This window comes from Amblyomma mixtum, chromosome 3, assembly GCF_055824585.1.
Source record: "Amblyomma mixtum isolate Tamu chromosome 3, ASM5582458v1, whole genome shotgun sequence".
In the NCBI taxonomy this organism is placed as follows: Eukaryota; Metazoa; Arthropoda; class Arachnida; order Ixodida; family Ixodidae; genus Amblyomma; species Amblyomma mixtum.
The window spans coordinates 142,722,597-142,746,491 of NC_143014.1; the positions used below are offsets into that span (position 1 = coordinate 142,722,597).

At 51.2% G+C, this 23,895-nt stretch overlaps 1 protein-coding gene across 4 annotated transcripts in view; it reads right to left on the reverse strand.

Annotated features, from left to right (window-relative positions):
• Pde11 (Phosphodiesterase 11) overlaps positions 1-23,895 on the reverse strand; it is a 376,721-nt gene that overhangs the window by 123,116 nt on the left and 229,710 nt on the right. The window contains exon 1 of one of the 4 annotated variants that reach the window (XM_089581360.1): positions 206-224. The exons of the other annotated variants lie outside the window; for them this stretch is intronic. The gene's annotated coding sequence lies outside the window, so the exon portion shown is untranslated. Of the gene's footprint in view, positions 1-205; positions 225-23,895 lie in introns of those variants that run through there. 4 annotated transcript variants of the gene reach the window in all.

Sequence of the window (23,895 nt, forward strand, 5' to 3'; positions counted from 1 at the left end):
CGGGTCCAGGGACACGTGTAACATTCGGGCAAGGCAGAGTGCCGGAGAGGTGCAGACATGGTTCATGCAGGGGCGGCTGGTGCAGGGCGGGGGTACACCAGGGCTGCACTAGACGCACTTGCGGTGCTCGGAGTGAGCCACCGTGGGTGCATGATATAGTGCGTTGCCGACTGGGCTATACGCAAGTTAACTTGCGCTGCCACACCTGTGTCGCCCTTCTTCCCTTGCTGATGCAGCGGTTTCGTGAACCACGTCTGCACCAAGCCTGCGAAAAAGAAGACAGAGAAAGGAGGTACAGTCAGCGCACGTTTCCCAAGATGCCTCTCTCTCAGCGATAGTACCCAACCGGTACAATTGATTACATCTGAGAGCCCGTACAGGCCTCCTGCCTAAGACAGTTGGCTAGTACACAAACTGTTCCCAAATACAGTATTAGGACTGAAGTGTAGCGCTACGTTGTCACGTGGCAAAAAGCCCATGAATATGCTCCATCTCACAAACACTGTGCAGGGTCGTGAAGCTGACGTCAGCGAAATAAAGGCCGAGCTCATGAAGGCAATCGCACGAAAGGTGACTTCGTGACAAACCCTCCGTGACGAGCACAAGCCAATCATCATAGCCGAAGTTACATCCAATCATGCGCCGTATTTGCGTACGACCGGATTTGTAAGAATAGGGTCCCCCACTGCTTGCCGCGACGGTGCACAGCTTCTGTGAGGCGGAGTATGGACCCACCACCAACATCACTTATTGCGCGTGCAACATTACGCTCAGTTCCGAATGCGAGGCTGGTGGGCGCATCATCACCACATCTACGAGGGTCGTTCAATAAAGATTTCCCCTGACCCACTTCCTTTGGACGGAGAACAACGAAACTTTGCAGATTTATTAGTACTTCTGTACATAGGTGCCAGCCAGGGACACACACTTCTCCCATTTTTTTATGCATCTGTAAACACCTTTCTTGTAGAAGTCAACACGTAGCTCCAAAAGCCCTGTTGTGACTTCGGAAATCAGAGTCTCATCATCTGGAAAATGCTTGCCCTTCAAATATGACTTCATTGTTCGAAAGAGGAGGCAGTCCGATGGTGCGAGGTCGGGTGAATAAGGGGGATGCGGTAGAATTTCAAAGCCGCAGCAGCGTGCTTCCATCTGGGCAACATGAGAGTTGTGAACTGAGGCATTGTCTTTCAGAAGGCCGACACCTTTGGTGAGCATGCCACGTCTCTTGCTTTTGATGGACTCCCGCAATTTCCGCCGCAGTGAAGCATAGTGTGTCCCAGTAATCGTGGCACCATTTGCTAGGAAATCCATCAAGACTACTCCGTGCTGGTCCCAAAAGACTTTGAGCATGACCTTGCCCGCCGAGGGCTGGGCGCATGCCTTCTTTGTAGGCGGTGAGTCCAAGTGCTTCGATTGCACCGACTGGACACTAGTCTCCAGATCATAGTAATAGACTCAGCTTTCATACTGTGCAATCAGTCTGTTGAAAAAGTCCTCCTGGTTTCCATGGCACATGGTCAAAAGAGCCTGGGAGTATTCGACTCGTTCCTGCTTTCGGAAAGGTGTGAGCAGCCGGGGAACCCAGCGAGAGGATACCTTACGCATGCGAAGATGGTTCTGAATGATTTTTTCCACGGACCCCACACTAATCTTGATATTTTGGGCTAGGTCTCGAGCGGTTACGCGGCCAATTTCTAAAATGGCGGCCTCTACTTGCTGGATGGTGTGTTCATCGATAATGGAGTGAGGTCGCCCTGCAATCGGAGCTGTTTCCACCAAAGTCCGACCACATTTGAATGGACGATGCCAGTTCATTACTACATCATATGATGGGGAATCCTCCCCATAAACTTGTTTTGTCTCATCGAAAATCTCCCTTGGAGTGCGACCTTTCAAGTACAGGAACTTGATGACTGCTTTGTATTCCACTGCATCCACTATCACACCTCACACCACTTAAGCACCTGTGAAAGGAAGACCGTTATTAGTTAAGAGTTGCATATTAGCACGTGACCTATAGGAACATAAGTCATTACACATGCGCAGTTTCAGCATCCTGCAATAAGTAGAAGTGAGTCAGGGGAAATCTTTATTGAACGCCCCTCGTATGTGTTTAGCTCGAGGTCGAAGATGACGGCTGTGTGCCTCCATCAACAATAACAGGCCGAAGTTGCGCCGAGATTAATGCCCCAGCAGCCGCTATACCAGTTCCTTGCGAGGAACACCTGACGAAGTAGCGTTTACCGAAGTTAGGTCATGTAATACAATGACTTTGCACGAATGGCTTCGACTTGCTGCTTAGCCAACAAGATCACCACACCAGGCTACTTGTGCAAAGCTCGCTGGCTGATGTCTTTCGCGACTGTTTACTAATTGCATTTAGCTTGATGTTACCATTTACCTTCGCCCTATCGGCGGACATTGTAAACTGCGCCTGAATATCGTCACTTATTGGATGCGTGAACAAATCTTTCAAGAAGATATCGTCCACAGTATGAAACAGAAGGCTAAGACAAGAGCAACAACGTTTCAGCATTTCATGGACTGCACACAGCACCTTTTTAAAGCCCAAGCTCCAGTCCAGAAAACGCGTGCACGCGCAGAAAAAGAGAAAATCGAGGGGAGAAAGACAGCAGTGTGAAAGGTATGGGGTATACGGCCAACAATAAATCCACTGAGCGCGGCACATTTGGCGCATTCTCCCGCAGACAGCGGAGTTGCTGACAACGCCACCTGCTATTGCCGGCCAACGCCCCAGGTGGCGACAGGCACAATAGGGTGCCCCTCATCGACCCGTTGAGCAAAGTATGCAATGCAGCTGGCGAGAATGCAGCGCAGGGGGAGAATACGAAAGCGCCCTGGAAGGCTGCGCGCGATGAGACACTGCGGCGGTACGAGGACAAACTAGACATGCAGCCTGCTGAAGTTTACCGAATCCCGTGTACCTTGCTCCTTTTTCGAAACTTTCAATCATCGCGTCGTGTCCAACATTATCGAGGAAAAATTTTGAATACTAGAAAATTCTAAGGCACTGCTATGGAAATATTGAAGGCAATGGTCCATTCGTCTGATATGCAGCAAAATGTTTCTTTTAAAGTGTTTAGAGCGATCGCATCGAGCAGCTAAGACTGTCATTGAAAACCAATGGGGAACGCTTATGACGATAGCAAAAGCGTTAATAGCAAAAAAAAAAAAGCGACTGTCGTCAGGTGATCTGCGGATATATTGATTGTTATATTGATCCCTTACATTACGCGAAAAAATTTCGTCCATAAACGGTTTCTCGCTCAAAAATGATTTTGTCCAGAATTGTTGGCTATGTTTACCAACTGCGCACCGCGAAAAGTCTGCAGACCGTAACACCAGCGACCTCTTATCTTCGACTGAAGACCTTGGGGACACCTCGTTGGTGCTCAATCGGCAGGCTGAGTGATTACTGTCGCGTGACACATGAGGTCGACCGGTTAGTCGTTTGCTTACTGCGAGAGTTGTACGTGACCATCGCACTGTTGCTTTGGTTCTTTTTCCTGATAGTTGGCGCCGGTTAACCAGGCAACCGGATTCGTCCTTCGGTTAACCTCGCCTATTTCGAACCAATTTAATATTTCGATACTTCGTCCGATTCCTTCTCCGCCACAAGTGACCTCCGATTCGCATTTGCCTTAGACAACCAAGTAACAACAAGAACGCAGCAAAAGCAAGTTCGCTCCTGCCGCAGCGCTAAAACAAGAGTGTGTGTTTTCTACCTACCTCGTTATCCTGTCGCTTGCAAGAAATACTACGCAAAATTATTTAATATTCTAAGCAGTGGACAGAAAAACAACTGAGTAGGTTATTGAACATCAACTCTGAAAATTATTTGGGCATACATACCCAAGAAAGTATCTCGTTAGTGTGGATATACTCAAAGGTTGCAGTTTGCGCTCAAATTCAGTAATAACAAATATGAAAACGCCTTCACCAAGGGGAAAGAAGCGACTGTATTTGCGACAGCAAATGTCAACACAGGTATGTGCAACTGCACACATCACCGACTACAAGTTTATGGCTGCCTGTGCTCTGTGCCTTATATTGTCACGTAGTGGTGACGGCAGTCCAGGCAGTGAGGAAGAGAGCGAAAAATTCTTATAAAAGAAAACTGTTTATTGGGCTGACCTGCGCCCACAATGGACTGAATGACTCGGCGGCGGCGAAAGCAACAGCCGTGCTCGGCGGTCGTCGAAGAGAATGCCTGCAGTTCATGGCCGCGCTCAATTTAAAGCTGGCAAGTGACCTTCGACATAAGGAACCAAAAGCAACTACAACAATCTGGAAAAACGTGGAAGCAGTTGTTCGTGACCGCGATCAATCGAGATAAGTCTGGTCGTATCTCGCGTCACAAACAAAATGATAAAGCCGCCTGCGGGCGGCTTTGAGCGTGAACGAACAAACTACAAAGATGCGCGGCAATATGATGCTGGCGAAATTGTTCAAAGTTAAAGGGGACACTGAGAGAAGCTCCATACAATTATTCTTATCAGAAAAAATTTATTCACTGGCTCCTTGTAGCTATGCACACGTTTGTACCGCAGCAAGAAATGGATTTATCGCCGGGAAAGTTGAAATTTAAAATCTTCCCTCCAGTCGATTCAAACTCGTGACGTCCTTTCTGAAAAGGGCGGGTTGCCACAGTTTTGAAGGGGATAGAGGCTTTTAGCATAGCGAAGGCGTACTAGCATAGACGTACACCTGTTTACGGGACGTCTCCTGTGCACGCGCAGAGGAAGGGGTGCGGCCAGGCGAGGCTAGTCGCGTGCGCAGCCCGCCTCCGGTAAACCGTTACACGTCTAGAGTAGTACGTCGCCGCTATGCTAAAAGCCTCAAATAGAAGTTTTTGCATACCGGAGAGGTTTTCTCGGAGACGCGTACCGGTTTACCGGACGATCGACGCCTGCGCACGCGCCGTAGCATGGTTGAAGACAGGCGAGGCCATTGCGCATGCGCAGGAGAGGTCCGGTAAAGCGGTATACGCCTACGTTATTGCTTGCTGGGCTGTTGCCCCCCGCGCTAGCGTCGTGGAAACGGCAGCGGAACCGGTTTGCAACAGCCCGTAGTAGAGGGCGGGTTCCGACATCTTCCTCGCCCTGTGGAAAGGGCTTTACTAAAAACGTCTACTGACGGTGTGAAGTAGCATCTGGGATCCGCGCGAACAAATCGGTGTCGATGCACGCATTTTACTTGCCAAATCGGCGGCACCTAGTTAAGTTTTCTGGTCTTTTCTAGCTTATAAAGGCTCCGCTTTCGGTGAGAGCGATTTATTCGTGATTAGAACATGGTGCTCTAATGATACATGTCAACCTCTATTTGTTCTCAGTTTCCCTTTAAATAAGTTGCGAGAAAGGCGACAAAAGAGACTTGGAACAGAGGGACGCTATCGATTAGGGGAATAGCGGGACGCCAGAGCGCATGCGCAGAACAAGAGCCCGAAGGGCGTTAATATCCTGCGCATGCTCAATGGTGCCCTGCTACTCCGCTATCTCTCTAATCGATAAGGTCGCCCAATTCTAAATGTCCCTAATGGCGCGGGGACGCATTGTGTCTGCCGACGCCACGGAACCCGGCGGCAGTATACCGCTAACAGCTGTCGCTGTACTGAGGAACGCTGTCTATCGCCCCCGTTAAAGCGAGGCATGCAAAGCGCAGCGAAGCGGCCGGGACCAAGGCGCAAATGCCAGGGCGAGAGCAGAAGCGTGAGTTCGGGCACTGTGAACGCTGCTGGAGGGGGCGCGAACGAACCGATTTCTTTAAGAAGTACCTTCCAGGGAAAGAACCGGGAGCCGAGACGGCACAGTTGCGAGCTATACGTAGGGCACAGAAATGGTAACGCATATACTTGCTGAAATGGGCTTAATGATATACGTGCATGTAATAACGAACAACTTCCCGCGACAGCGAATTCAGAAACTATGCTTAGTGGCACCGTGCCACAGAAAGAGGTGTCTGGCTTAGGGGCCCACAGTTGCACATTTTGCACTCTGGAACAAGGATCAGACGCAACGCGTTGCCTGTCAAATACACAGCTTGTGCAAATGCGTGCTCAAAAACATTTCTGAAAAGGAATAAGTTTATGAACACAATTTTTTTACATAATGTAAGATTTCACTATAACAATCAGTATATTTGCAAACCACCCGATGACAGTCTTGCAATTTTTATTAAGGCGAAAGCCTTTAATGCCTCATCGTTGTAAGCAGCAGTTGTCGACAGAAAATGTCACGCTTTTCAATTGGTCGAAACGACTGTGACGTCACAGTGCGCGAATTTCAAACGGGGCCAATTGTACTTTGCCTAGTAACCATGCAACCAATTGAAGGGATCGTATACTGATGCTCCAAGTAAGTGGGACTGAGCTTAGTTAATTACCTAATTACCCAATTAGCCTAATTAACTTTTCTAGTCAGGCCATATGAATAAATAAAACGGAGTAGGAAATTGGTCGAGCTCGGGAATCGAACCCCGGTCTTCGGCGTGCGAGACGAGCATGCTATCCACTCCGCCATGCCAGCTCGATGGTTTGGAATGAACAAAGGCGCGTCTAGTGAATACGGTGTCTTCGCTCACTCCCATCCTCCTCCCTTCCCTTCCGGAGAGGTTTAGGTGTCCACCGAGATATGAGAGACAGATACATTTCCTTTCCTCAAAAACCAATTTACCGACGAGCGAGGCGTAGAACCGAATGGGCAATGGCGTTCTATGGACTCCCTGGCAGCGTTGCAAGATGCTGTCGCGTTCCACTCTTAGAGGCGAAGCTTGACATCTTAACACCACATCAGTGACCACACTTTAGGTAAAAAAAGTGCCCCCTGAATTTTGACGGGTGTTCACCGAGATATGCGAGACAGTTACTGCGTAATTTCCTTTCCTCAAATACAATTTTCATTTCCTTCATTACGGGCCCTCTTTGTCTTCCTTCACTCCCACTTCCTCCCTTCCTCTACGGTGCGGTTCAGGTGTCCACCGAGATGACAGAGAATTACTGCGCCATTTCCTTTCCTCAAAAAGCGTTGCGTTCAAAGGGCAAGGCATCGCGCCGAACGGGTGGTGGCGTTCCGTGGACTCCCTGGCAGCGCTACAACACGCTGTCGCGTTCCACTCCTAAAGGCGAAGCTTAAGCGTCATTAATTAGCAGTTAATTAGTATTCAGACATTAATCAGTAATTAACCAGTAATTAGTGATTTGTCATCACTTAGTAATTAGTACTCAATTATATGTGACGCCACCAGTGCCACAGAAGCAGCGAAAGTGGTTCGGAAAACGCTTTCGCCTCTACGCACTTTAGACAGTCAAAGTGCCCCCTGAATTTTTTTTTTTATTTGCTATTAACGTTTTTGCTATCGTCAAAAGCGTTCCCCGTCGGTTTTCTACGGCAGTCTTAACTACTTGATACAGTCGACGGAAACAGGCTGAAAGAAAGATTTCGCTACATATCAAAAGAATGGACCATTACCTCCAATATTTCCTTAAGAGTATCTTTACAATTTTTCAATATTCAAAATTCTTGTCCGAGAATGTTGTGCATGACACACCGATCTGTTGGCGCGGAATACGTATCCACTACGCTTGTCTGCACTCGTCGTTTCGGCGCTATTCGGAGGAAATGACGGCATGAAATAGGCTGTCCTTATCATCGAGAGAGCGTGTGCGGAAGTAATTCCTGCTTCTGTGTTGCCCATTAGATCCCGATATGTGTTCTGAGCCGTCGAAATAATTCCAGACACGCTGTTGTTCCCTGCAAATCACGAGGACAGGTGGCATCATAGCACGTCCCTGCTTCTGATGCGTAAACGTCCAAGAAAGGCCCCACCAACGGACGCGCAGGTCCGGCAAACTATAGCGTATACATAGGAACTCGATGGAGATCACCGAGAGCCCGCGCAGCAAACGCGTCGCTGGTCCGGCCTAATTAGTGTTTCTCCAACTTCCTGCAAGCGGGTTCTATAGATACGAAATGCCGCCATTTCTTGCGTTCATTTTTCTGCTTCATGCGGGAATTTTCTGCGCGGCCTCGTCGTTTCTGTGCATTGCGCATGCAAACGGCGAAATTGCCGCGACCATTCCAGCACGGCCAATCCACTGACACAGGCCTGGCGTTTCTCGGCACTTTGCCAATGGACGCACTGCGACCGTTCTCTGTTCTTATTGACCACCACGGACCCATGGCCATGCGTCACACTTTCCTCCTCTTTCTCTTTACATCTTCTCTTTCACTGCCTTTAATCCCCTCTCCACGAATAGAGGGCGGCCAACTGGACACACGTCTAGTTAATTTTCCTGCCTTTTTTATGCTTCTCTTCTTTGCCGGACGAGCTCTGCTTGCTTTCGCGACGAATTGGTCACCGTCTCATCGAGTGTTTGATCAACACGACGAGCATGCACGGAGTGCGGTGGCGCTCCGGCGCTTCTGAGTGTTAAAATTCATCCGCTTCTGTCTGATGACACTTCTAAAAAAAACACCAGGCTCTCTGCACTCTCTTCGGAGAGGTTGCGCTCTCCAGCGGCGAAACTTCCTTTCTCATTGTTACGTGACTATTTATTTCGCACACAGAAGACCTCCTGCATTTGAGAGGCGGAAAGCAAGGAACGTGAATGAAAAAGCAGATGTGAGTTGATGGTGTTCCGGCCGCTACTGAGACGAGGAATTCTGGACTTCTGCAGGACATGTAATACACAGACACAAAGGCCACAAAGAGAAGGAAAACGTATCCGAGTGCGAGAGGAGTGATGAGATTAGGAGTTTTTCTGGATGGGATTGCGCGGCCGTATAGTTGGCGCTCGATAGGGGAAATCGGAGACCGCTGTAAGACACCTCGATCTGTAATAAGAACAGCTCGGCCGATGACCATGACTACCAGACTAAAATACCGCACTGTAATCCTTCAGCCTCCGTGGCTATTACGTGAAGAGCATTAGTTTTATGCAGTCTGCTTGCAACATATGCCTTTATGCTCGTTTTTGCGGGTCGCACTCTCCTTCCTCGCGCAGCAGCGTTTTTGTAATTGAAGCTCGCATCGTCGGCTAAGCGCGCGGCGAAACCTGGGGCGATCGAGCAAGCGCCACACGGCGGCGACGACGGCAACAACGACAAGCCAAGCAATGAGAGCAGCAACAGGAGCCGCAGTCACAGGCACTCAGACATTGCGTGCCGGTGCGTGGGCAGCAAACTACGTATGAAACACAGACGGGGCGGCCGCACACTGTCGGCGTAAGACAGCGCCCCCGAATCTGCCTGTCAGTCAACATATGCGAAGGTTCTCACGCAGCGCGGGACGGGCGCTGCATATCCGATACTTGAGCCGCCTACGCGGATCACGAAGGCGTTGCAGTACCTTGCAGCACTGCGTGTCCACATGTGCTGCTGACGTCAGGGGCTGGCATCGCGTGCACAGTTGGATGGTCGAAATGCACGAGGGCAATGTGCATGCCGACGCTTCAGGACGTCGGAGGCCAAACTGAAGGGGCAAATATAACCTGAGACGACGTGGTGACGTGCTGTTCTCGTGCGGCCTTGTCGATACGCGGCCTAACCTCCAACTCGATGCCATAGCGCGATCGAAAGATTGTACTGCGAATTACACGCTGCAGCGCACGAAATTGTGGAGAACTGCACGTCGCGTCTCGCAAGGCTGACACGAAGAGAACTCGAAACAGCCTGTGATCAGCGCTGGCTGATTAGGATACCATTCGTGCGATAAGTTCATCGAAAGGAAAGACTCTATACTCTTCACTCGCTCCGTAATACACCTCTCACGCACATCAAGACAGCAACTTTCGGCGTCCCTCTAAACTCCTAATCTTTGTGTACAAAGTACCAAAATGTACCAACGCTTTTTTTGCTGCGATGACGATACACAAGGTACCTCGGCGAAGCAACCCGGATATATCAAACTCGAACGGGGTCGCAAAATAGTTGGACATATCTAAAATTCGATGTATAGAAAATGGCAATAGGTAAGCTTATCTGTGACCTAGAAGAAAAATATTGCATCCAATATACTGATGCGCTTCCTGCGGCGACGTGCCGCCCGCCGGCGTCTGGCAATGCACCGCTCGTTTGGTGTTGCTAGGCCTAACCTGCTTCGTACAGAAGCCGCAGTGTTTTGGAACTAGCCACTGTCTACCATAAGAAGTATAACCTTGTTATCTGTACACTCTAAATAGAACACTAGAGCCGCCGCGGTGGCTCAGTGGTCTGTACGAAGGTCTGTACACGGGCGGAGCTAGACCGAGGCTAGTAGTGGTAAAATACACTCCTTAAACCCCTCTCCCCTTCCCGTTGGGGACCGGGTCAACCCCGTGTAAACTCGCCTTGTCCAACCCGCTACCGCGAACGGAGCTTCTATAGGAACAACGCAAAAGGGCATGAATACCGTGAGCATCGCAGCAACGCGCCTACAGAAGCGAGGGAGAGTGTGTGCTTGAGCGGGTATTATCAGCAAAGTGTACAACGACGTTGTTGAAACTATACCACTATGGAAGCCTCCGCTCACAATAACCGCGTAGGACTGCTGACATCCTACCTCTCAGACGGTCATGATGCGGTCAGGATAATAGTGTTCTTTCTGCGTAGTACGCGGCGAGTAATGAGGGCTGTGTCACCTCCAAGTGCCAATATCCCTTCGCCCACCTTAATAAAATTAAAGAAAAAGGCGACGCTGCCTTCCTCAGCGAGCGTACGCTTTGCTACGCGAACTAATTTGTGCGCCATTTACAACCTTGGCTCGCATCCCACTCCACGGCTCTCCCACACATGCAACGTGAGTGGCGCACCCGATCTGCTGAATCCAAGAAGGGGAGCGCACAGATTATCGGCCCCGCTAAGACGCCTATGCATGATGCGCACACGGGTCATCGCAGTCATTAGTCGTTCTATTAAAAACATCGCAGGGGGCGGCTGGCGGGCACGTAAGTATTATGTATACGCTCCTTCGCGGAGAAGGCAGGCCGGAGGACAGGGTACAGGGTGTTGGGGGGAGGCAGCAGAAGTAGCCGAAACCGCTGCCAAGATCGACGCACATCGCCAGCTCAGCCCTTCGACGCACGGCGGGGAAGCGGGGTCACTCTGACGCAGCAATTTGTCGAATGCATCAGAGCGCGCACTGCAAGCAGCCCATGCGGCGAAAACAAATGGCGTTGCCGCGGCGCCGCCTAGCCCGGCCCGGAAGAGACAGATGCGAAGCTAATGAGCCTCGGAGGTTGGGGAGGGCGCGGTGACTAATGGCTGCTGAAGTCGCGCACGCGCCCGCCTGGCGACGGCGCCCCTGGTGCGTCCGCAGGCAGCGGGCCGGAGACGAGGCACTCGGCGGCGCACCGCCTTCCAGAGAGCGCCCGATTCGTCGCGAAGAAAGCGCCGTTTGTTCCGCGCGCGTGTGGGGCGGAACGATGGAGTGACTGCGGCGGAGAGGGGAGGCGTGCAACGGCTGCGCGTAAGCAGAACAGCAGCACGGCTACCGATCTCGAGTTGGAAACGAAGCTGCGTCCAACTCGAATGTATGTGCTTCAAGTGGAGAGCCGTGCAGCTGATCAAGCGCATTAGTCAAAAAACGCTCATTCTCTCTCTCCTCACCACTTACAGGCGCTGCGCCAAGTATCTGCATAAAACCCGTCTTTATCTCTGCACGTGCATGATTGCCATCTGGCAAAGTAAAAAGCAAGCGAAAAAAAAGCAAAGGTGTCAATCGGCGGACGCACAGTACGCAAAACAAGGCACAAACTTTGTTAAGAATATGCAGCTCACAGGGTTTGCTTCCGGGCCATGCAGCGGGCTCATCATGCATCGCCATTCGCCAGTGTTCCAGACCTTGAAGGTAGGAGGAACTCCTGCTCTGACCGCTCCGAAGATTAGGACTGTTTTTTTCACTATAATTATTGAGAGCCCCACTGCACGAAACTGAAGAAAACCTCAGTAAAACTTATTACTGGGGCTAGCTGTCTACTTCTAAAGTAAAACAGAAGCGAACCACGTTTGCTTTATATTTTGACAAGAGGCCGTACAGTAGCCCGTTCTAAGCCGCCGCGGTGGCTCAGCGGTTATAGTGCTCGGCTGCTGACCCGAAAGACGCGGGTTCGATAACGGCCGCGGCGGTTGAATTTCTTTGGAGGAGAAATTCTAGAGGACGCGTGTACTGTGCGACGTCAGTGCACGTGAAAGGACCCCAGGTGGTCGAAATTTCCGGAGCCCTCCACTACGGCGTCTCTCATAGCCTGAGTCGCTTTGGGACGTTAAACCCCATAAACCAACCAACCAACCAGTAGCCCGTTCTGTTCCATAAACTGTGCCGTGAAGCAAATGAAAAGCACCGCTCTCAGCATTCCAAGACAGCCTCTGCAAATCATGTAAAGAAACGCGAATATACACACAGCTTTTACTGAATTCACGGCGCAGACGCGCGGATCTCCAGTGAGCTGCGCACTGTACGCGTTTTTGTTGACCGCGTAAAATCGCCCGCAACCCGTCGGCGGACTGACCCAATTTATACCAACAACATCGAAGTCGCCTCCTTCAAGGTTCAGAGACGACGCGATACCCGATCTGTATGCAGCCCCGCAAAGGATCGATGCGCGGCGATGCAGTCAAGATGGCCCGATACCACAGCGCACGTGAGCGGTTGTTAAGGGTTCCAGTCAGGGTTTCGTGTTGTTCGTCTGTTCTGGGAACTAGAACGGTTGATTTACGACAAACGACTACAGACAAACCGAGCGCACAAAATGCCAGACACTGCAGCGATGCCAGAGCTTTCGCAGCATGCTAGCATGTAGGGAGGGTTTACGCTGAACGACGGTGGAAAAATCAGGGGGATACTTAACCTCCGCCTCAAAAGTATGACGCGACAGCGTTAATGGTTTGGTTTAGGTTTGGTTTGGCTTGGTTTGGCTTATTAGGGTTTAACGTCCCAAAGCGACTCAGGCTATGAGGGACGCCGTAGTGGAGGACTCCGGAAATTTCGACCACCTGGGGTTCTTTAACGTGCACTGATCTCGCACAGCACACGGGCGTCTAGAATTTTTCCTCCATGGAAATTAGGCTGCCGCGGCCGGGATCGAACCCCCATCTTTCGGGCCAGCAGCCGAGAGCCGTAACCACTGAGCCACCGCGGCGATTAGCGCTAATGGTTATTCGCTACTTTATTTCTTAATTAGTACCTCTTTCTAATTAAACACACTCATTAGCATACATGGGTAGGCATCCTAGACCATGTGATACACAGCAAGAACGTGCCTCAATGGCCTATGGGTAGCGTGTTTGATTCGCAGCCCAAGGGCCATGGGTTCAATTCCCAACAAATAACCCAGTTTTCAGCGTGATTAATTTTACTTTACATTCTCACATGTCATAATGTTAGGTCATGCTACGACCTCATAGTCACAATTTAACTCGAATTGTTTTAATGATTTTCATTCCACAGCTGAACGTGTGACGTCACAACCCTGTCAATCTATCCTTAATTAGTGCGATAACACGCACGGCTATTCCTCCGAACGTCCGTTCTAACGCTGTAGCGTTAAAACAGAAAGCCTACCCATGCCAACTGATCAGGCCCGCATCCAGGATTTTTTAGTGCGTGAAGCACTAACTAGCAAAGCTGAAAAAACCCGGGGTGCAATGTGAAGCCAGAACCTCTGACGCAGCGGCGGAGGCCATGCGCAACTGCTCCGTCAACGAGCGCAACGAGCTCATAACGGGATTATTCGTCCACATCAGCGCTCACAGCATCATCACAAGCGACAGTAACAGCAGCTTGCCAGTCTATGCATATAAGTAGGTGGGTGGAAGCAGAAATGCACGAAACACTGACCCCTTTACTTAGCGCATGAATTAGTGCTGCAAAACGTGCTTCGAAACGCAATTAAGCGCTACTGAGAACACCAATCAACCGTTACTAGTGGCACCAATGTGCAGATGTATCATTTGGCACGTTTACTCACAGGTGATGCAAGATGCCTGAGACGTTCAGAGCTTTTGCCTTGCATACAACGCTCGAAGGTGGCATCGCGGTGCACGAGGGCGCGAGTGGCTCTGTTGTACGCGGCTCCTTTCTTTAGCTGTCTTAATCCCACAGCGTTATCCCCTTTAGCAGTCCGAAACCGCGCTCGAAAACGGAACTTTGAAACCGACACTTCTAAAGCGTTTATTCGTGAACATCGTTCACAGTCGTCTGATATTAAATAAAAGGGCCCCATTCAGTGCCCTAAACATCCCAAAGCATACTTAAAAGCTGGAAAATACGCATAAGACTTAATTTTTCTGCTACAGTTTTCGGGATTCAAGTTCAAGCCTTTACCGAACCTTGACGTAGCAAGGAAAAACTGTGCTGGCAGCAATAATGCGTAGTAAGATGGCCACTACAGGTGCGGACCGCTTTGCTCGCTCAGCTTCGCCCCCCTGCATGCAGACCTACGGTGCGGCAGCTCGGCAGCCTTTTCAGCAGATGAGTGGCTGCCGTGTGGCTGACGAGAAGCGAAGCGAACGCTGTATCGAAGACGGCAGACGTCTGGAGCCATCTCTCCTTTCCGGTACCCTTGAGCGTATTTTTACGCTTTCGCTCAGACAAACGCCACGGGCAATGGTGCGTGCGAGCGCCCAAAGGAGAGGGAGCGACCGAACGTTGACGGAGCGCTGCCACCTTTCTTGTGCGCTCGCTCGCTCGGAGTGTTCCGCGGGCTGCGAGAAAGCCGGAACTTGGGCTTTGTTTTCTCTCCAGGGTCACGACGTCTTCCCGCGACCGCGAGAGATCTGTACCGGCCGGCGCTGCTGCGGCTCGCCGGTGGTGCCACCTTGTTGCGAAAGGCCGCCATAAAGAAAGGCCCGCCGCCGGCTGCGCACTTCCACCCGCCTCGGTCACGGGATACACGCGGCCCACAGCGTGCGCGTGGCGGGAAGGCGCCGGGAGGAGAGCCCGCTCGCTCGCGTGATCGCTCCGCCGGAGCCAAGGTGAGGAAAACCGGCATCGGAGCGCACCTCCACGGCGACGCCGGCGGAGGGAAGGAAGAAAAGCAGCGGGAGACGCGCGTTCCGTCAACAAGCCACTCAGGGTCGTGCTCTCCCCGACCAGGGAGCGCTGCCTCCGCACCGCATCACCGGCATTGACCGTGCCGTCGCAGGACGATCAAGCGTACGCTGCATGAAGGGAAGCAGGGGCTACGGCAACAGACCGTGATGGCTTGCGGAAACACTGGTCTGCGCCCCCACGGTCTCACGCTTCCGCTACTTTGCAGCCCCGAATATAGAAGGCATCTCCTTTAGAAAGATTTTGTTCGCACTCAGTAAATCACGGCCCTACGTCGCCGGTAACCCTACCATAGCATTTCATCAGCGATGGCGCTTATTTCTGTTTCTACGAACGACATAATCTCATTGGGCGAATAAGAAAATAAGATTCAACTTATTGGGCCGCACACTAAAGTAGGGGCTGCTGATTTGGGACTTTCTGCCACGTCTGGCAAGCGCAGGCCTTAAAGAAAGCTTTTGACCCCCATTAAAATATGTTTACCTCAGCGACATAATGTAGAAATTGCACATGTCCGCAACCAAACGGCTGTTTTGCGCTCGAAACGAGAAGCGACTACACCTGACTCCTCGACGCAGCAATTAAGGACCTGCGCTTTTTCCTGGCATCGGTTGAGGCAACGCCCGTCAGCAAAGGTGCGCGGCAGTTAATTTTGAGCCAGTCGTGCATCCCTTGACCGTCTCGGCAGACTACGAAACGGCGCGCGTTCGCTAAGGCAGCCGCGCAATGAGATGCAGCGCGGCTGGAGGACGATAAACAGCCACGGCCACGGACGAGAGGCTTATCTCACGCAGGCGGCGAGGATCAAAACAAACCGGGCGGGCTACGGTCGGTGCTCCGGGCTGCGGGGCGGCCCTGTGTAAACAAGCGCAGCGAGCGACCACGCGGTTATCGCAGCTGCCGACAGGAAGGCGGCCGCCCGCGCAGCGGACACATTGTGCACCTCTTCGGCGCCCTTCGCCGGCCGGCCCCTGGAAGCGGACGAATATCATGCGCCTAGAAAGCGTCGACAGCAGCAAGCGGGGAAACATCGCGAGAAGTGAAGACTGAACGTCAGAAGCTGCAGTAAAATTCCCTTGGCTTCCTCTTCAATCAGTTGAGGCACTTTTACGCTGCCTTCGGTGCGAGACGAGGTATCGCTACTTTGCTGCCGCATTTTAGTCGTTCGTTTAGTTTCAGTCCCAGCGGTTAGCTATCCCGGGTGTACGGCTCAACAAGTAATCTTCGGTGAACCCCACGTCAAGTACGGAGAGCATTCGTGACGGCGGTGTATTATTATTATTTTTGTTATGTCTGACCTTTACCGTTTGTCAAGTTTCCGTTATCGTTATCTCTGCCCATATGCATTCGCGCGGGGCCCACCGACTCGTCGGCCCCTTGCGTCCCCCGCAGTGTGCACTGCAGCAAAGGAGAGAAAGGCGGATAAAAAAACGCTGCAGCCCATGACACCTGCGCTATGCGTGCGGGTATATCACTACCGAATACAATAAATTCAATAACCTCAATTCAAAAGTTAATTAGGATGTGTAAAGTACTTAATAAATAATTTGACGAATATGAATGACCAAGATGACCATCTGGCCAACTCATTCAGCCTCAAAAACTATTACGGCTTTTTTATGACAAATCTTTATTCATTAAAACTGAATATATTTCAGAACTCTGTATATGTGAGCAGAAAAACGCATGAAACAAGCGACTCGCCACGGTATTTAGGTAAGAGCCTTCAATTTGAAACCAAGGAAAGCGCTGGCGATTTTTTTTATTATTCAGACGAAAATAGTCCGGTAGATAGTAGGCCATCTGACAGAAACCGGAAGAAAAGGCTACGCGCCCACCACCTGTGTCTCTTTCCACAACTGACCATACACGTTGCACCTGGCACTTGCGGTGTAATAGGATTAGAGGGAGACAACGTGTGAAGAAACGTGTCTCGCAGAAAGGATCCTCTAAGGGTTCCATGAAAAAGGGGCGCAAATGCCTACGCTGAGGAAGCCAAGGTTCGAGTCGTAAAATGAGACGCCGCAAGTCAGATCATGCTTTTCATGCTAGCTGCCGAGCTATTTCCCACTCCTGCCCTAAGAGTTCAGGACGCCACGAATCGGAGGCAGTGAGACCATGCATTCCGCGCTTTTCGAGTGCTGGCCTCGACTGCGAATTGCCGGGCATATATGCCCACATAAGAAGGCTAATCAGTTGACCACTCTGTTTCACTACATTGTTCTTTTTTTATGTTGCATCACAGAAGCCACCAAAAAGATCACTTTCCGCTGAAATTTCTCTGACTGCGCCCCTCTCGAGATAACAGGGAAACAGCAGAGAGGCATGGGCGCACAGACAGGCGCCATGCAGTTTGTGACCGAGTTTAAAGCTCAGTATAAGACCCCCAACAACCTGTCGCCGACCGTCTGCGCGAATTCATACAGCCATTGAAATCGCCACAATAAAAACTGCACGCATCCCCGCCTTTCAGCGGGGTGGAAAACTTTTTATGGGCGCTGCATCGTCAAGTGAAGGAAACAGCGCAAAAGACAAGGGCGTGACACGACAACATCGTGAAGGAAACACCCCACCACAGCTTGCGTGTTGCAGGTGTTCCGCATCTCGGCGCGACAGTACTCACGATCCCCTATGCCTGTAAAGCATTGGCAAAGCCTCCGCACCACCCGGCGCCGGCTATAGGCGCACTTCGCGTTCGAGATTCGGAGACCCCAAGGGCTATTTGCGGACGAGGCGGCTATGTTTTGGCACTGGCTGGGGATACAAACACATCACGCTGAGCGACGAGATTTCGGTGCATACGAAGCGGACCCCAGACATCCGGCCGCGCTTCACAGCTCCGCCAGGCCAGGCCACCAATGTCGCCCCTCATGGCCGGCCTGCGGGCACTGCTGTGGGACGTAAAACCCCGCTTCAACATTTATTCAGAGCGAGGGCGCACCTTGCTAGCGCCACCGTATCCGAAGCAAAGAGATTCAGCGGCACGAACGACCCAGAAACGAACGCGGTCGCCACCAAGCGACGGACCTGGAAATATGCGACGCCCCCGCCGCCTCGAGTGACAGTGAATAAACTCAACAGCGGGTCTGAGAGACGACGAAAGAACGGGGTTACTAAAGACCCGCCCCGCGGGTTCTTCACACACAGGACGCAAAGACGTTAAGCTGCTGGTATCTGCTTTCTTCCGAAGCGCTCCCCGCTTTTCGCAGCTGGTACGTCCTCAGCTATCTGTTTGTTGCACTGCAACGTCGAGGTGATCGTGACACGAATGTAAACAACAAGCAGACGAGTCCGGCAGTACTGCTGACTTGCTCAGTTTTGCACTCTCACCTCGCTGAAAGCTGAGTCTTACGAAAAAGAAACTCCGGCTGGACATCGACTCAGGCCGTCGTAGGCAGGGACACATCCGACTCGGTTTGAGCGTCGCGGCCAAATTCACCAATGCTCACGTAGTCGGGAACATCTGGTATTCGTCCGCTCGCAACTCTCCTCTGCGCGCTCTTAGTTCGCCAGCGCAATCCAAACCGAAGCAAGCGAGTGAACATACAGCAGAGAGCTTTCGCCCTCTCGGCCTTTATCGACTCTCCAAGCTGTGGCAAGCAAAAGCCATTGGCGACAAAGGTCCTTGCGGCCACCCTCTGTCCCAGCCGTTCTCGCCCAAAGAGCCGCGCAGCAGAGACCACGCCGGTGACACGTGCTTCGCGTCCGCTCGCGAGGCTTTTCGCTCTCAGCCGCTGCTTCGGTCTGACACGACGGCCGAGAACACGGTGGTCCGTGCAGAGGCGGGTGAGTGGGGGGGCGAGGTTATACTGACAGCAGGCGAGTCAGAAAGTTAAATGATGGCGTGGCGGTGCAGCCCTCGTAGTAACACTAGACTCTCTTGGCACGCATGTCACGCCTTTATTCTAATTCGGGGGTGGCGGGGCGCAACAACGCAGTGAAACCAAACAAAAATAAACGACAGGCAGATCCTGACGCGGTGTTTCAGCCACTCAGCAAGGATCGTTTGCTCTGTACGTGGATGTTGGCAGGCGTCGAAACGAAAGGGTGCTCCCTGGAAACTCGACACCAAAACACGGTATAGGGTGTGCACAAAACGATAGCGTCAGGGCGCTTTTGCTAACAACCGCAGTAGTAGTAGCAGCAGCAGCAGCAGCAGCTTCAGCACAAGCCAGTGCGGCAGTCTCCCTGATGGCGAGGGCGTCATTCACTCTCCCCCCCCCCCCCCCCCCCCCCCATTTTCTTGCTGTTTCCGGTTATCCACGGCTGCCTAATTAATAGCGAGCAGCCAGAGGTATTGCTCAGAATAGCATTCGAACGCTACAAGCGGATGCGAAAAGCACGCTATGGTAGTGTACCAAAGGCGAAGTATTTTTCAGCAAACTTTCTAGATTAAATATCAACGCATAGACCAAAAAAAGAAAATAAATGGGAAGAAAATAAATAGATGGTAAAGTATCTCGGAAGGTGCGAGATACTTTACATCATTAGCTTTGCCTGCCAGTCAAACTGAATAAGTTTGACTGGCAGTTAACTGAAGTTTTCTTTGTGGGGAACTTCATTGATTGCCACTATTTACACAAGTGACTGTGAAGACTTGCGGTAATTTTTTTTTCGGCGCACTAGTTTACATTTCTGTTGTTCCAGTGCCCCGAAGATCATGTGTACGTTTATAGAAAATAGGGTTTTCTGTTTTTTTTTTTTGCGAAGGTGCTGCAAGGGCAGTAAAATAATATGGACATCCGCTTTTAATTGTAACGAATCAAACAGCGAATAAGCAACATCAGCAGTAGTCTTGAACGGCAGATTTAAAAGCTGTAATGGCAGTCAAGGCGACAGTGAAGGCAGAGAAGTGGTTCCACTTGCTTGCAGTTTTTGGAATAATAAGAAAACATACAGGGGGACACTGTGGGGCATCAACTCTGAGCAGATGATCAATGTGTGATGACGTAATGTCGGACGGGAGAGCAGCGCGTTGGTAAAATTTATGATGCAGTGTCCGGTGCGAAAGTTTTCCAACGTGCTCAATGATAAAGGAGGTCGTGCGGCTTTCATAGGTGAAAAACTCGGAAAGTGAGGGAAGTAGGTCAAATTTAGACGAGAGCTGCGGTTCAAAACTTCGTGAAAGATTCATGACCTAGGTCCTAAACTGAGCATGCATATTCTCAGACCGAACTAAGGTTTTATAGTGTGTCAGTTTACGCGATGACGGTGCCCTCGAAAATTTACGACGCAATTATCCAATTATGCTTTTAGCGCTGTCAGCAGTGTAATAAATGCGCATTTGCCAAGACGGCGAGGTTCTTTTTTTTTTTTTTGAGATGCCGCTTAATTATTCAAGTACCATGCCTTCGATGTAGTATAGCCGCTACTGTTAGTGTCTGCACTACTGCCTGAGACCGTCATCACTTTGCCCATTTTTGTCACTGAGCTGCTTATATATGCTACGTGTCGCACCAGCCACATATTCCGTGCGAGCTCACTATGAACTTTTGTTTTGTCACCGTTACAAGAGATCACTCGGTGAAATGTGCAGTCACCAGCCAAGAGGCGAACGAATGTTTTGATGACTTAATCATGGAAAGTCGTTTACGTAAATCAGAAACCGTACAAGCCCAACAATTCTCCCCTGCAGCCCACCAGAGCCGATATTGGTCGAGGAGAGGACTCGTATTCATTAGCTGCAGCACACCGCGTTTTGCAAAATGCAAAGTGCGCTTCCTACGAACTATGGAGAGTTGTGCCATTTGATCGCACTGCGCGAGCAGCGATGGGAGATAGCATGCCACGTAAGGAAGACACGGAGCAAGTGCTGGTCGAGGACAGGACACAGAACAAGGCACCGGTCAGGCAACGCCTGTCCTGTGCCTTTCTTCCAATTGTCTTTCGTCGCTAGCGCCGGTTCAGACGTCACGATGAATAAGAACCCACTCCATCCGTCCTCGCGTTTCCTATCTCCTCCCTGTTCGGCGTGACCACGCGCGCCCACTTTTCTTCCAGACGTTTATTGCTTAACGCGCGTCCAGCGCTATGCACGGCAAAGAAGGGAGCGTCGTCACTGGCGCCGCCTCCCTCTCCTTCGGCGGCGATAAGTGCTCGCTCCGCAGAGTGGTCGCCCAGAAAAATAAGAGAGCAGGGTGGAAACGAGCGTCGAGGGGATGTCGGCGGAGGGAGGGGAGGCTCGCTTTCCTCCAAACTCTTTTGCGTCTCGTGACGGGCCACAGTTCCTCCCCTGCCGTCACACCGCCAGCGTCTCGGCAAACAGTGACGCGCGCCCGCCGAGAACTTATCGCGCCGTTCCTCCTCTTCGCCTCGACTTCTTCCCTCGCCCGGCGTGTTGCTTAAGCGAAGCGCCCGACAAGTGTGAACCCCGAGCGCCCACCTTCCGGTCCGACCAGCAGCTACGCACGGGGTCGTCGAAAAAAGAAAAAAAAAAAGAAACTTTCTCCGTTCCAGAAGTCGCGCACGGCTTTTGAGGCAGGCCGTACGTAGGTGTCTCCGAGTCAATTCCAGCAGGGTGTTTTTTTAACATGAGCCGAAATCTCTGCTCACGGATGTTCTTTTTCCGTTACGTCTGCACGTCCTATATATGTAAGCACGCCGCGCGCAAGACCAACATTTGTTAGTCCACTGTCCTGCGCTCGACAAATAAAATTGCTTTCCAACTCTTTTCAGACAACATAATCGCTACTTACTTCGCTCATGTGAGTGTTTCCTTCTACGTATACATCGGACAGACACATCGGCTTCAATACAGTTAAGTTATTGAAATACATAATAACTACAGTGTTTGTCGTCGCAACAAATGCACCGCAGTAGTAATAAGGCAAGCTCAGAGGTAATGCGCATACTACAACGATAAAAGGTGCCCCTAAGACTAAGCCACTCTAATAATTTACCTGCTGAAAGGTGCGCCTTTCAGTACCTCTTTGTTTCGCACTACCCGAAAGGTACTAAAAGGCTGCTTTTATTTCAGCTGCCATCAAACCACGGACGGAACAGATTTGCATTTGTTGATAAAGGAACTCTTTCTGAGCAAATACTATTAGGGAGACATAGCAGCGCGAATGTTACCGTCCAGCAAATAGAAAGCTCGCAGTATACTGTTTACGTGCTGAAAACGTAAGGAAACACTTAACCTCCGCCTTAAGAGTATGACGCGACAGCGTCCTTTCAGCGCCCGGGGTCCCCTTTGCGTATCGCTACGCAGACACGAAGATTCTTTCAACATCATATAAGGCTTAACCTATCTTTAAGAGCACAGTACGACATTAGAGATCCACGCGGGACATTAGAGGTCGCCACGACTACATGCGGGTTTAGCTGTATACCATCTCCGACCACCGACACCAATGAGCGATCCGCCATTCGAATTTTCGCCAGTCTGCGCAGGCCATATCGCCGGCTTGTGCAGAAATATTTTCCCGTTATTTCACCTTCCACACTTCCGCTTAGGAAACAGGTCATCCAACTCTTTTTTGCCCACTGCCTGTTTCGCTTCCGCAGTCTCTCACAGCTCTCAAATGCAAACAATTCACGAGTTCTTTGACTTAACCCTTTCAGCGAAGCCATGAATTTGCTCTGTGCGCTCTTTAATCAAAAAGCAGGCGCGGGAAAAACAAAATGGTCAAGGAGAGAAACAAGCCATTATCGGCACGCGTTGGGGCAGCCTGTTGATGTCAGTCATCGTGTCGTCGCCCAGCGCGGTCGTGTACCTTAGCGGAATGCAAGCAAAAACACGTGTCCGTGTTAGGAGTATCCGTTGCATTCGTGTTGCTCTCACCCATGTTTTGCAGCAGGGCCTTAATCGCAGCAAGTCGTCCAGCGAAGCCCCGGCAAACACATGCTCGCGAGCGACTCTTATCTATCGCCATTTCTTATTCCATGAGTCGAGCGCGACTCGGAAAAGGGCGCGGACGCGATTTTCGCGCGCCGCCGCTGCACCTGTTTCCTCCGAAAGGTGGACGAAAACAACGGCGGACGGAAACAGAGCGAGCTTTGTGCGCTTGTGCCGCGTGCAATGCATGCATCAACAAGCAGCCACTATTCATGGCGCGATAAACGGGGTACATGACCTACAATGCCAAGGAGGTTGTTTCTTTGGTTCTCGCAGTCCTCTGCCTTGACTTATTCCCTTTCCCGGCGTGTCGCGACAAGAGTGAACCCCGAGTGCCCAACCTTCGAGGCAGCCGTGACTGCGTGATCAAGAGCGATCGGTCGGTGGCCGAGACATCGCAACTACGCTTACAGCAACTTGGGTGAGCTCGATAGCGCGGCACTTAGCGCGAGACGGGTACAGGATGTTCGCACGACGGCCGCTTCATCACCGACAATACTCCTTCTTTACTGAGGACGGGAAAGGCGCAGTAACTGTCACACTTCTCGGTGGACACTTCAACCGCGCCGTGGGGAAAGGTACCAAAGAGGGAGCGAAAGACGAATGAAAGAAAGTGGTACCGAAATGCAGGGCTCGGGATTAATTTCGACCGCCTGGGGTTCCCCACTGTGCATTGTCGTCGACACTCAAGTGCGTCACACAGAGGGGGCTAAAGCGCGGACAGGAGGTAGAGACCCTCTACGGCGCGCTATCGTGGTACACTGCCAAGAATGCGTGCGCAAAAAGAGACGCAGCATCAAAGACTCACTGCTTCACCAAGCGTTCAAATCAGCTTGAACATAACATTTTCGTAATAAGGGAGCAATTAGTCACTAACATCAACCCAAGCGCAGCCGAGCGGCTGCAAAGGAAAGCTATGTAGCTTTCATAGAAGCTTCGCTGTGCAGGAAAATTCGTCCTGGTTCGGGGTTCGAACCCGAGGCCAGCGTCTCTCCGGGACAGTCTCCTTG